Source organism: Vanessa atalanta, chromosome 11, assembly GCF_905147765.1.
Source record: "Vanessa atalanta chromosome 11, ilVanAtal1.2, whole genome shotgun sequence".
In the NCBI taxonomy this organism is placed as follows: Eukaryota; Metazoa; Arthropoda; class Insecta; order Lepidoptera; family Nymphalidae; genus Vanessa; species Vanessa atalanta.
Window position 1 is genome coordinate 8,907,685 of NC_061881.1, and position 13,722 is coordinate 8,921,406.

The 13,722-nt window shown below is 30.0% G+C and overlaps 1 protein-coding gene across 1 annotated transcript in view; it reads left to right on the forward strand.

The window, feature by feature from the left end:
* The window catches only part of LOC125067453, an 85,788-nt gene that overhangs the window by 27 nt on the left and 72,039 nt on the right, over positions 1 to 13,722 (forward strand). Inside the window, exon 2 of the mRNA XM_047676074.1 lies at positions 1,149 to 1,286. The gene's annotated coding sequence lies outside the window, so the exon portion shown is untranslated. The remainder of the gene's footprint in view (positions 1 to 1,148; positions 1,287 to 13,722) is intronic.

Genomic DNA, 13,722 nt, shown 5'->3' on the forward strand with positions numbered 1-13,722 from the left:
TTGTCCTATAAGATTGACGGAATAGAGAAAGCGTCTTTGTGCTGTATTTTCTTATTTTGGTGTTACTGGCTTCTCGTCTCATATGGGTCGGCTTTTATACTTTAGGTAAATTAAATTAATATTGATGATAAGATTCAAGTCACTTCTAAATGAATATTTTAAGGGTTTAAGATAACTTCAGCTGTAAAACAATTGGTCAACCTTATTTCGGCGTTTTGTCAGTGGGAACTTAGAAAGTCATTTACATTGCAAAATCATGTTAATTTTCACCATCTATCAATAGAGGTTTGTTAGTTTGTTATATCAGCTGTAACATTGTCAAATGGTATCGTTTCGTAAACGTATTACGCGACTCTCTGCTCTACTACATTGCTATAAACACGTAAATTATTTACGGTATTTGTGCTACAACTTTGATAGTTGTATTACTAGTACAGATCAAAGGCACCGGCAATGTTCATTCACAAGTCAGGTGAAAACTTCCCGTTTCACATTCGGCACGCGCTACCACCGGATTCTACGCGTTTTTTTTTCACAAAGAAAGAGATGGACTTATTAATATTAATTTTTACTATATGATAGATAGAGATAGTGATAGGTTTTCGACGTGATTGTGGCGCGTCGAGATGAGGCGGTAATTAATTTGATCAGTCGGTGTAAGTATCACTTGCTTACGTTGTGTTTAGTTGAGGTATTTGTCGATAAATCTGGTCTATCGATAAATTGTAAAATATCGACACTAGGTACAATTATGTTTCCTTCAACATATTAAACACTTTATTTAAATCAAGTTGTATATGAATAAATGTCATCTCATTTGATACTTGAGTAAAATCAAAAAGCACATTAATGTTCTTTATTTATTTATGCAAACACTCAGTCTGTGTAACTAATTGTACTTCGACTACGATGTATTTTTTAACATCGATACTTACTAATCGTTTTCTTAACTATAATCTATTACTTTTATAATAGCAAACACCGCATGTGGTCAAATAATATGCTCTTATCACATTTCAAAACTTCAATACAAGGTAATGGACATATGATGACCACCACCCTGGCACTATCGATACCGATACCCGCATCACCTGTCACTAACCGCGGGGGCCGGGCGGCAGGTGCAGGCAGACGCGGCGGCGCGCCAGTCTCCCGCGGCACTCGTTCCGACCACACGTCGCGCTCACATCCACATCTATCGACACGTGCGTGGCACAACCCTATTTTGACGTTCCAATTTCAAAGTGTTGTCAAAGTGGCTCGGGATTATTTATGCTTTATAATCGGTAAGTTAGTCGATCGATTATCGGACGGTACAAATCAAGTATCGTTAATTACACATAGTCGATATTCGCTACGGAGAAAATATTGTTAACTGTGTCAGTGTGGCATGTCTTATTAAATATTGTTCTTTTTTACAAACTTACCCGGTTTCGTGCAACGGTTAATGGAATTGTTTATGTACATATAATTTGTTTATATTGTGAGTAGTAGAGATATCGTTTACTCGATACAAGATAAGATAGCGACTACAAAAGGCGGCTCGCTTGATGTTGGTACAAAAGACATCAACGCTACGTCCGTGTCAATAGTGGTACGGAAAGCTTTTTACGTTTTCTTAACGTTCACTTGGGAATTACTAACGTGACTTGCTGTTTTAATACTAATATTGCACTGCGACTGCGATGACATTTCAAAACCTAGTGTCATCCCGCGTTTCATCTTGTATATGGATCAGACTATGTGAATAGAAAACAAGGTTTTGGCAAGAAAACAAATTGTGTAAAATTTTAAAATTTGTAACTTTTTTTTATTTTATCATAATTTTGTAAATTTATTCTAATACGTTAATTAAATACATATTTAAATCAACATTTGTCGAACTTTAATCAATAGAGGTGCTTTACTGTGACCTGTTATAAAGAATTTAAAATCGTACAAAAGATAATTTATTATCCTAAAACGGACTATCGCTATGAGGTTCGGAAAAAATCAAAGCCTCCCATAAAATATTATAATGAGAGAAAGCGGACGATGATGCTTCGTCCTTGATCAAAGACTTTTGAATATTGATGATATTTTGATTAAACTAAGGGGTTTTAACCACATTAAAAAAAAAACTAAAAATTTAAATAAATATTATAACCAGTTTTCTATTTATTCAGCTAACGGTTATGCTGAATATTGTTTTAATTTATACACGTAAATTAGTTTCACAAACCTCGTTTGTTGAAACATTATGAACGGAGAATTTCAAAGGGTATTTAATTTAAAATTTAATTGGACTTTTTTTATCGTGTCAAGCACACGTTAAGGAATTTAAAATAAGATAAATTTGGTTGAAGTACTCTTCATCGGCACTACTTAAGGCAAGCAGTCACATTTACTAAAGTATCATGTTGATAAGCCTTATTTTGATAACGAGTTAATGTTATAACATATAATTTATTTTTGCATGAATGAGATATATTTAGTAACAATGTTATTTTTTTTTTAAATTCAATGTGAAATTACAATTGTAATATAAATATTTGAAACGTTAAATTCATAATAAAGTCGTAAATTAATATATGTGTGTACTGTAACTTGTGTAAAAAGTAATTCATATTTCGAACTGTCCTTAGACGATTGGTAATTGTAATTGTATAAACTATTCTTGTAGAGATTTGTACTCTAAAGGATTGTAATATCACAAAATTACTTTAAATGTAATTTTGCTCCGTCGCACTCAATGTCTTGTCGTGCCGTGGAAAATGTTTGCAACAATATTATTTCTCATTGACAATGTTGTACTTAGAACACATCACGTAACGGCGCTGATGAGTACCTTTATAGATAAATTGATATATGTATATTGTAACTATGGATATATATACCGATGCCATTTAATAGGAAAACGATTAGAATAAAACGTCGTACTTAAACGCACTATATTATTTTTTACGTTCCGCGGGAAATCTGTGTCTTCTAGTCATTACATAGTATAAAACAAAGTCGCTTATCGCTGTCTTTCTATACCTGTGTATGCTTATGTCTTTTAAATTATACAACGGATTTGGACATACATTGTGCAGTTAATATAGATCAATATGGCTCTTTACAGCATGTAATTTAAATGAATATTCTCGAAGATATTACAGATTTAAAACGCAGGGACATAGCGGTTTGTATTGTCTAATGACAAAAAAACTGTGAATGTTGTAAGACATTCTGTAGTATATTTAGTATCAGTATTGTACCCGTGCGAATCAGGGGCGGGTTGCTAGTATTCTATAAAAATATGGCATGTTCACTTTGAAAAAATTATCTTGATTTTCGAATCAATTTAATCTATCTAAGTAAAATTGCGAGTGTATAAATTAAATAGAGCTTACAGCACCTGGATCTTTTGAATAATGTTTTTTAAGTCTTTAGGATGTAATACCAATAAAACCTTCGTAAGTTTGATTTTCACGGTGACCGCGATGAAAGAAAGAACAAAGTCGTTAAGAAAGAGATTCATAATGTCATTTATGTGGACAGAAATGACGTTAATGATTGAATCGTTGCGATCTACATGTTTAATTATGACTTAACCGATTCAATGAGTTCGTCGTTGTCTCAATAATTAATACAAATCGTCCGACGCAGCCCATGAAACATAATATTTGTTTTATCTCCGTGTCATCGACAATCGGCTGATGAATTTAGCGACCGAGAGCGATCGTGACGCACGCCCCGATCGATTAGCCAGTTTGTCTTACTGCGATACGTATCGATTCCTATTGGGGACTCTTTCTAGAAATTCCAATACGTCTTGTTCAGTGATAGTGTGCTAAGATTTATGGACGCTTCTTGAAAATCTTCGTATTATATTCGAACCTTTCACTGTGACATTACTATCCGAGGTATTATTAGGTATAAATCTTTTAATAATAATGTTATGAAACTTTTTTATTATTTATTATTACGTATAATCAAATAATTATGTCGGTTGCGTGCCTTAAGTGTCTAAAAAAACGCCGAAAGATATTTAATAAGGACCCGAATTCTATATACTATGTCCGAAGAGTCGTGATACAAAGAAATTGCTATTCATTTTTTAGTTCATATAGAAATTATTTTTAAAAATCCAAATATAAAACTTGGAAGAAGCATTGGTAATAGTTATAAAGCGTTTATTTTAACAATAAAGATGAATAAAATTTTTTAAAGTTTTATTATTTGTAAGATTTATCATAACGTTAAGTAACAGTTAGTAAATATTACAAATCGAACTTTAGAAAGAGAAAGAAAATATATAAGCTAAGTAGAGCGGCGTCTCTATCACACTACGTGATAGACGGTTTTTTTTACTAATATTTGCTTTAGAGGTTGTTAAAATGAATACTTATACAAAATAGTAATCATCAAATGTCATTTATCTTTAAATAAATGTGAATTTTCAGGCGTTTTCTCAAATCAGAGCATAATGTAATCGTATAGGTATAATAAAAATTTAAAATTTTCGTTTCTATTGTAAATCTATATTTTTACAATATAAGAAACACGTCACAACTTAAGCAATTTTTTTTAAGATTTTCCCAATCGACTAGGTTTCTAGAAAATTCAATACTTCTTTAATAAAATTTAAGCGCTGCAGCGCTTTCTTCTCGAATCATGTGAATGGTTAAAGTGTGCGTTGGATATTGTTACTAACATATGATTAGATTGCTATCTTTTTAATCGTTAACTAGCATCAGATGTTGGTATGTGAGTAAAAAATGTACTTTGATTTTATCTCGCGCTGCCAGATGAGAGAAACTAATAGATGGTTTCTGTTGTAGTCAAATCGAACAAAAAGGCGTTGAAAGACTTAAAATAGAATTTTACTTCTTACTTAAAGTAGTTATTTAATAAAAAAAAAATATATAAGTCAATGGTTTTGTAAAATTAATCATTATACATATAAACGATATCTTAATAAATTATTTCTATTGTGAGTTATCTCCAGCACATTCAATATACCAAGTCTATACTTTATAAAGTGTTAGTTCACATACTGAGATGTAAAATGTAAATTACGAATCGGTCTTGTAACAAGATTTTTTTTTATTTATTTCAAATCCATAACTTCCTCGATTACTCCGAATTATACTGATATTAATCAACAAATTATTAATACAAATCATTTGTGTTTATTAGTTATATTGTTTAGATAATAAATTAAATAAAATTTATAAATTGCGAAAATACTTGTCTCTCTGTCTGTCTGTTGCGCTTTCACGGCCAAACCGCTGAAACCAATTTGATCAAATTTGTTACGAAGCAAGTTTTAACCTACAAGTTCTAACCTCAAAGAAGGACCCTTTTTTATATATCGCATCTGATGACCAACATCTAAGCCGCGTGCGACAACAAGTTGCTTAATATATTATCGTGTATTTACACGTATTTAATTATTTTACACTATTTAATACATTTACTTGCTAGTTTATTAGTTTAGTTCAGTTATTACAAGTTATTTAAATATCAGTCTCCGATAGAAAACCGTTTGGTATATAATGAGCCACTAAAATTAATGATATGTGTTCATCATCTTATAAATTTTAGAATCGGCCTGTAAATGTAAGTAGTATTAATCCCAACTCTCACTCTAATAAAGTGTGGATGAGCTCGTATAGCGGAATTCCATAAAATTATTAATTTATTAATTTATACAGAGCACCGCTCTCTCTGCTTTATGGAGAGCGCCTCGATGCGCACACGCGTGGCGTACTCCGCATCCTAGACTAACTGCGCCTGCGCACGACGTTACTTTATTCACTTTATAAGTAATGTGGAGTTGTTCTTGCCCTTATCGCTGATTATTTGAATACGGTACAATTTCTATTAATTGATTTCAGAATGGTTACACATCTCCTCCGTAAGTTGGTATGTATGACATTTTATTAAGAACTTTAAGACACAATATATAATACATATAAATTTTAACCCCCTTATTATTAATAATAATAAACTTTATGAAGATTATAACTATAAACTTACTTATGGATTCGACGAACATACCGAGCTTACGTATACTTTTATCACAATATTATAAATAAGTGTTGTATCGAAAATGTCAAGTTAATGTGTCTATTAATAAACATTTGCTTTTCCTAAAGCGTAAGCTTCTCGTCTTCCTAATTTAAATATGAAAAGAGAAAACAAAATATATCGCCACATAACGTGAGTGAAACTAATGCTTTGATTTTGGTAATTTATTTAGAGTAGGAACGTTGGATATAAATAAAACGTCAATTTACAATGTACCCACCCACTGCTGTTTGATTGTAGAAGTAGTGTCACACAAGAGTGTATAATACAAGTAAAACTATTAGTTTTTCACTAGTCGTGACGTCTGTGGGTAGCTTTATTTTATTTTTTCAGTTTCAATATAACATCACTGTAAGTCAAAGGTGCTTTTTAGTGTAGATTTACTATTTACTGGTGAATCTTATATAGATGAATTCAAATGCATTCATATTTAATCTTTCATCATGTCTTATGTAATGATTCTAATATATATATATAAATAGATCTTGTACCATAATGCAATATATAAATAAAAACATTTCGTTATGGAATTACATATAAATAAATGATTTAGATAACTACGCCAACTCGCCGTTTTTTTAAATATTTTAAATCAGATATAACTACTTACTATGAGCACACAGATAAAAGATCCCTTTTCTATTTCAGTACAAGCATATGCTTAGTTATGAATGTTGCTTGACAACATAGGGTTAATAATACCTTTGTTGAAAAAAAAGTGTACCTGTAGATAGAGTTACTCTAGCTAACCGGAACACAAAATTACTAATTATTGCCGTTTACCGGTAGAGTATATGATGAGTGGGTGGTACCTACCCAGACATAGTGTGAAACAGATAAATTAAATAAACCAATTAAAAAGATAACCTACAAAACTAATTATAACAAATAAATAAATTATTACGATATGTCATCATAATTCTAATCCACAAAGTGCACATTATCTCTTAATTAAATTGTAATGCTGAGTGACTATGAAATATAATTTATGATTTTGTATGAAATAAGTTTAATTGCCAAGTACTAAACAGCAACGACTATATCCTTAAGTTATATCTGAGAGTACGGTTATAACTGTTAAGATAATAGGTGAATGAAATTACTTGTAATATATTCTCCGTAATTATTTCGTAAATAGTTAATCAAGGAGTTTTCTCTCGTCAAAACTTTATGCTCTCTCGCAATTAAATAATTCCTTATATTATTATTACATTAAACAGTTACGGTTATATATTAATAATTATTAATAATATATATGTAATCAATTAAAGTTTTCTATATATAAAGAATAATCGTCGTTTGTCCCGTATGCCTTATTACACAATTAGATTTTGGGGTTGTGTTGTTGTTATAGAAAGTTTGCGTAATAAATATACCATCGACGTTGAATGGTACACGAGTCGTACTGGCTTAGATAAATTTTCAATTAAAAATTATAAGTATAAATAAAATTACTGAGATTAAGTTTTACAATAATGTCCGTGATTTCGATCTTCGATCGTTTGCTTGTACAAGTAATAGCTTCAACTGTTTTCGCACCAAAGAAACTACTTCAACAGACGACAACGAAGAACAGACAGACAAAGTATTCAGATACGGTGTTCCGAAATATAAATACAGATCTATTTTATATTTCTATGCATGAGAATTTTTTCATATTAAAAAATAAAAATAAAAACGAGGCACCTTAAGTTGGTTCATTTGCCTACTTTCATTGGTAGAACAAAAAAAAAATCATCCATACAATTACTCTTTTATATGTCATCATAACATTATAACGGATGATTCAATTAGCTATTATGGTTCATACAATAAATCCGGTGCTAGTTGCATTATTAGTAAAATTGCTATTTATTAGTGATGGTTCCTTTATCATTCAGGTTGAAGTTGTTTGAAAGTGTTTGATTTGAGAAATAAAATAAGTTGGCTATTAGTAAATGAAAACGCTATAATAAATATCTGATTTCTGTCTAAAAGTCACTTTTATTCTTTTATTCCTAAAGGGAATTGTTAAAACTTTTTCTACATCATGCATATACTAGATAAGGCTGAAATATTCAAATGTTGGAATATAATCTGTACCAACAATCTGCGTGTGATTAATAGAAAAATTAAAAATATAATTATTTTTTATTTAATATTATAATGAAATATAACCTTTTTAATTAATACATTCATACTGTTACGGTAAAAAAAAAAAACAACATTTTCGTAGTTACAATTTCAGTATCAAAAATATAATAAAATTATTCTATTTAAATATAAATTAAATTAATTAAATCATATATTATATGGTCCTAGAATTTGTGGGTAAATATGTATATTTAGTAAAACTACCGTAACGAATAACATAGCTTAGCAATGTAGATATAAATCGTAATGAGCCTACTTCTTGAGTTTGTGGTCAAGTATTTAATTATACTTTTCCATTTTCAATTTAGGTTATTCTTTACGGAATAAAAAAATAAACAGTTAAATCTATTTTTTACATTTTTTACCAATATAGTATCTCTTTCTGTCATCAGTGATGAGACATTTGAATGAGGAAGACAAAGCATTTCGTAACTATAAAACCGCTACACAACATTTAGTAACGGAGTTGGAATATATTCTAAGAAATTAATTTAAAACACTTTCATTAACTGTAAAATTCTCTATTGATAAAAGACGGTACGTCATTGAATACAATATTTATGTTAATTAAGAAAAAAAAACCACATTAATATACCGTAGGAGCCATAAGTCAGCTTACGTTTTATGATAGATAATTTTAAAATGATAAGCCTGTTTGTGTTGGACATTTTCGTTTATAATTAGGTAAGTATCATAAAAAAAAATATTTTGACGTAAGAAAAAGTTAATAATATGTATAATTGGATGATTATGACTATGGTATATTACTTCTGTACTGTTTTAATGACCATTATTATCAAGAACCGGGATGAGAGAGTAGTGATCACGTACCGATCCCGTGATGCTCTCCGAAGAGTCGGAATGGGTACCTACCGCTGGTTTTTTTAGTGGGTATTTAGGTGTGATAGGCCCCCAGAGGTTGTAGCCACAGGCGATTGCCACATACGCTCTTCGCCGATTTATAGCAAAATAAAAAAAAGAGTTAATATTGATAAGCGCGTGAATCTTGACTAAACCTAAGGGTTCTAATCTTGTCGAATACCACGAAATTTAATTTCGTTTTATACATCAAAATATGTTTTTTACCATACCAAAAAATACATTTATACATAATGTCAACTGTATTTAACTTCAAATCTTTCAACAGTTTATTACCAACCGAAAGATAAAATCATATATTTATCGGAAGTATGTCCAAACGCATATTCCATATGAGGAAAAAAACGGATTTATTAAGCAAAATATCAGTGAAGTCTACTAGAAGCGCGCGCCTAGCCAGCGGACCGCTACATTTGAAATTAAAAATGTAACGGCCGCGTACAAACAATTGTTCTAATTTTCCTCTGAATTAACACAACATCGCTCTCATTATTATGTGGAAGCGCTTTGAGTGCTGTATTTACGCTTATGTGAGTTTCGTTGTAGGCGTACAGTATTAAGTGCGCTCGTACTTTCCTTTAATCATAATAAGTATTCGTGAAACGTCGTGTTTTTGCCGTATAATCAAGAATAACGTTAGCGAAGACTTGATATATCGATACCCATTTACAAACACAATGTATATAATATCTGAGTTCTAGAAAATATAGTCAAACTTTAATCCATGTCAAGTCACTTGAGATGACCTTTAATTAATTATCTTTGTATTATTTTATTCTTGTATTAATTCTTTTAAGTGATTTATTTTCTGATTATTGTATTGTTACGTTTTATAACTATTATACAGGCAACCTCATCGTGTTTATTTCAAATAGATTCGAGCAGGAGTCTATTAATTCTCCTAATGGTTCATTAATTACCGATGCTCAGTTAAATTTAACCATTATCTTAATTTATACTTCTTAGTTCAAACGTGAGCCACATCTCTGCAATTGACAAGATATTTAATTGACTTGTTGAAATATATGATCAATAAACATATATCGTGATATATCGATTCCCTAAGTCATATATACCTACTATAATCTATATATTTTACTTGGTGGTGCTTTGTCCAAGTCGGGGTAGGTACCATCCTACCGTCAAACAACAATACTGAGTATTGTTGTGTTCCGGTTTGAAGGGTGAGTGGGCGATTGTAACTACAGGTACAGGAGACATGACATCTAAGTTCAAGGTTGTGGTCGCATTGGCTATATGAGGAACCATTGATATTTACTGTACTATTGTCTATGGGCTGTGGTGACTACTTACTATCAGGCCCAGTTGCCAGTTCAACTAACTATATGGTAATATTTGACATATAAAGAGACCGTTTGATGATGTTGATGTTGGCACACGTGAATCGTTTTGCATGAAAGTTCTTTTAATATTTATGTACTCTGTTGTAAGCAATTGATTTACTTCTGATATCGTTCAGTTGATCGCTATGACAATTGGCATACGTAGCCAGAATAACTGCCTAGTTCTGCCAGTCAATATTTAATAAAAAATGCATTATTATTTTTTTTTAATTGTTTTAGGCACTACTTATGTTGATAGTTCTCAAGAAATAAATAATAGCGGAATACGACGGTTATTTCATTTTCATTTTAATCGTATTAAATTAGATTAATATTACCTTTTAAAATTTCTTTTAAATCACATTAAAGTCTATCAGCGAAGAAATGTAATTAATTGTTTATAATATTCACATATTTAACAAAAACATTATGAATTTTAAATTAATGTATATAAGAACTTTATTTCAACGAAAACGCTTTGTCTTGCGACGTGTAACAGGAAAATGCCTTCGGGAAATCCATCGTACTGTCTTCGAAACGTCAATTTTAAGTCGTTTAAAGACTGAAAAAGATGATAAATTGCGTGCAATTAAAACGATACTGCGTTTCTTTAAGTCAAAGATATATTCTTTTTAGACCTGTTTTTAAAAATTGATCGTAAAATCGGGCATCGTTCCATAATAGTAAATATTTATAAGCAGATTATACAAAAAGGATTTTGATTCGTTTTATCAATAAGTATCAACCCATAAATGTCTTAATGATTTACTCATTAAGCCATCTAAGGTTCTTTTATAAAAGAAAATTGGAGGTTCTCGAATAAACTCGTAAATGGGGAAGGGGGGAAAGTAACCAACACTTGCAAGTTTTTTTAGGATGTACGTATAATATTTTTTTATCCAAATGTATTATACATAATATATATATAAATATATATATATATATATATATGCGATCAATAATTGTGTACAAATAATGTGAAAGAAACGATATTTCTAGTTTATTTACATGTGAAATAATATACAAATATCTTAATGTACTATGAATTTAATTTTATATCAAAAATATTTTTTTTATAAAAAAAAATAATTGTAGGTATTTGTAGGTTATCATTAAAACTACAAACGGAAAAGTATAATATTGAACAAAAGAGAACTTCTTGAACTCAAAGCAGCGTGGTATTGCTTTATTTTTTCACATTATTGCATATATTGTATCGTTACCAAACTATTCTTCTAATAGAGAAATCGTTTTCATAAAAAATATATCAAAATAAGAATAAATTACAGAGTAAAATTTAAACCTTATGATTATATTTAATTTAAATAATATACTTACTTTAACAAAAACATTTAAGTACAGATACGTTGTCAGTTGTCTGAGAGCCTTACAGAAATATATCCGATGGGAAGATACTATCAAACATGCAGGTTTAACTCGGCGGAATCCGTGTCCAATTATGTGTTAGGAATAGGCGAAAATAAGGAATTCGTTGTTGAACGTCCAACTTAGATTTGTGATAATATATTCGAAACGTTTGACTGTGATTGGTTAGAAAGTTTTGTTGCAAGCGAAAACTAAGCTTGGATATATGATCTAGTGATTTTTAATAAATAATAATAATAAAAATATAAATATAATAATGTCATCTTAAAGTTATATAACGCTGTACGGAAAGTTATTTAAGGAATAAGGACCCATCTATTTATGTGAAACGATTCTCATGTAAAATTTCACTTTACTTAAAAAGTGAGTCACACGTGATGTTTTTATGTAAAGTATACCTATGATCATATTTATCAAAAATCAAAAATTTAATGTATAATTATGTAAATATTATGACAGTTTGTATACGTGTATGCTTCTGTGGACGGGCTTTAATTAATTTATAGCGAGACATGACTTTTTATTTTTTAACTAGCTGTGCCCGCGACTTTGTACGCGTTTGAATTTAATAAAAAATCGTGACTTTATTACATATAATTTTAAAATAAAAGTAGTCTAAGTTACTCCTTATTACATCAGCTATCTGCCATTGAAAGTCCCGTCAAAATCGGTCCAGCCGTTCCAGAGATTAGCCGGAACAAACAGACAGACAGACAAAAAAAAATCAAAATACACATCATTATAAGTCGAATTTCACCATTTTACAAGTGAGATACGATATAAATTCTTACAAAATAGCTTAACTGTGCGACATTCGCTCTACATATTCACGATATGAAACAAATAAGCAATATATTCCAACGTATTCAATTAATTGAATATGCATCACACGTTTTTGTCGACTTTTTTATTTCCTGTCTACTTAGATTTAGTCATTAACCAAAAAAAATATATAAGTACGTAATTTGATAGACATGAGACTAGACCGAACGGAAGCCAGTGTCTTAAAATGTGCACTGTTTATTCAAAGTGCCAATTGTTTTAGATTTCTCTTTAAAATACGTTAATCTTATTAAATTTAATTTAAAATTTCTCCTCTACAAAAAATTCTAACGTAACGTTTAATTTAACGTTATCGAAACGTTATTCGACTTTGATATTTTATTTAAAAACGTTTCAGTTTAAGTTTTGTTCATAATTTTATTAATTTTTTTTCAGTCGGTTCATATATTAAAAATAATATAAAAAGACACGATTCAAATCAAATCATTCGCAATTGATTTAACAGGTGTATAGTTTTTAAATGCGGCAATTAATTTCAAGGTGATTCGTACAGGTTTATTATCTATACGTGTAGATTTTTATATTTTTATAGGAATTGTGCACGCGAAGTTTTTCGTCTGAACATATTGGCACAAAACGTTATGGACATACTAATATGATATACCCATTTGTCAAAAGGGTTTTGTTGAAAGTACGTCCGTATTTTCATACAAAAATATTTAACATTTTAAGAATGTATTTCTAAGGGATATATATACAGGAGGGACTTTAGAATGATAGTGTCTATTAATCTTTAAATTTGATAATATTAAGCAGGGTTTCGATAGATATTTGTAAAAAAAAACGGTTTTAGTTTCTATGATAATTTTCGCTCGCGGTTACGTCCGCGTGTTTGGCAGATGTCAGATATGACCTTTTCCGTATCGCTGTATAAGAAAAGTTTAAATAAAATCGTGGTTATCGTTATTGTTGTATGATTTCTATCATTTCATCGATCAATGTTTTATTACACTTTTATCTTATTAAACTCAACAGCTGTAACATAGAAATTATTTAATAAAACTATTTAGTTGAAATAAATACTAGGATTTCGGATTAATTTTTAAAATAATAAAAAAAAAATGTTTAAATAATAATATAA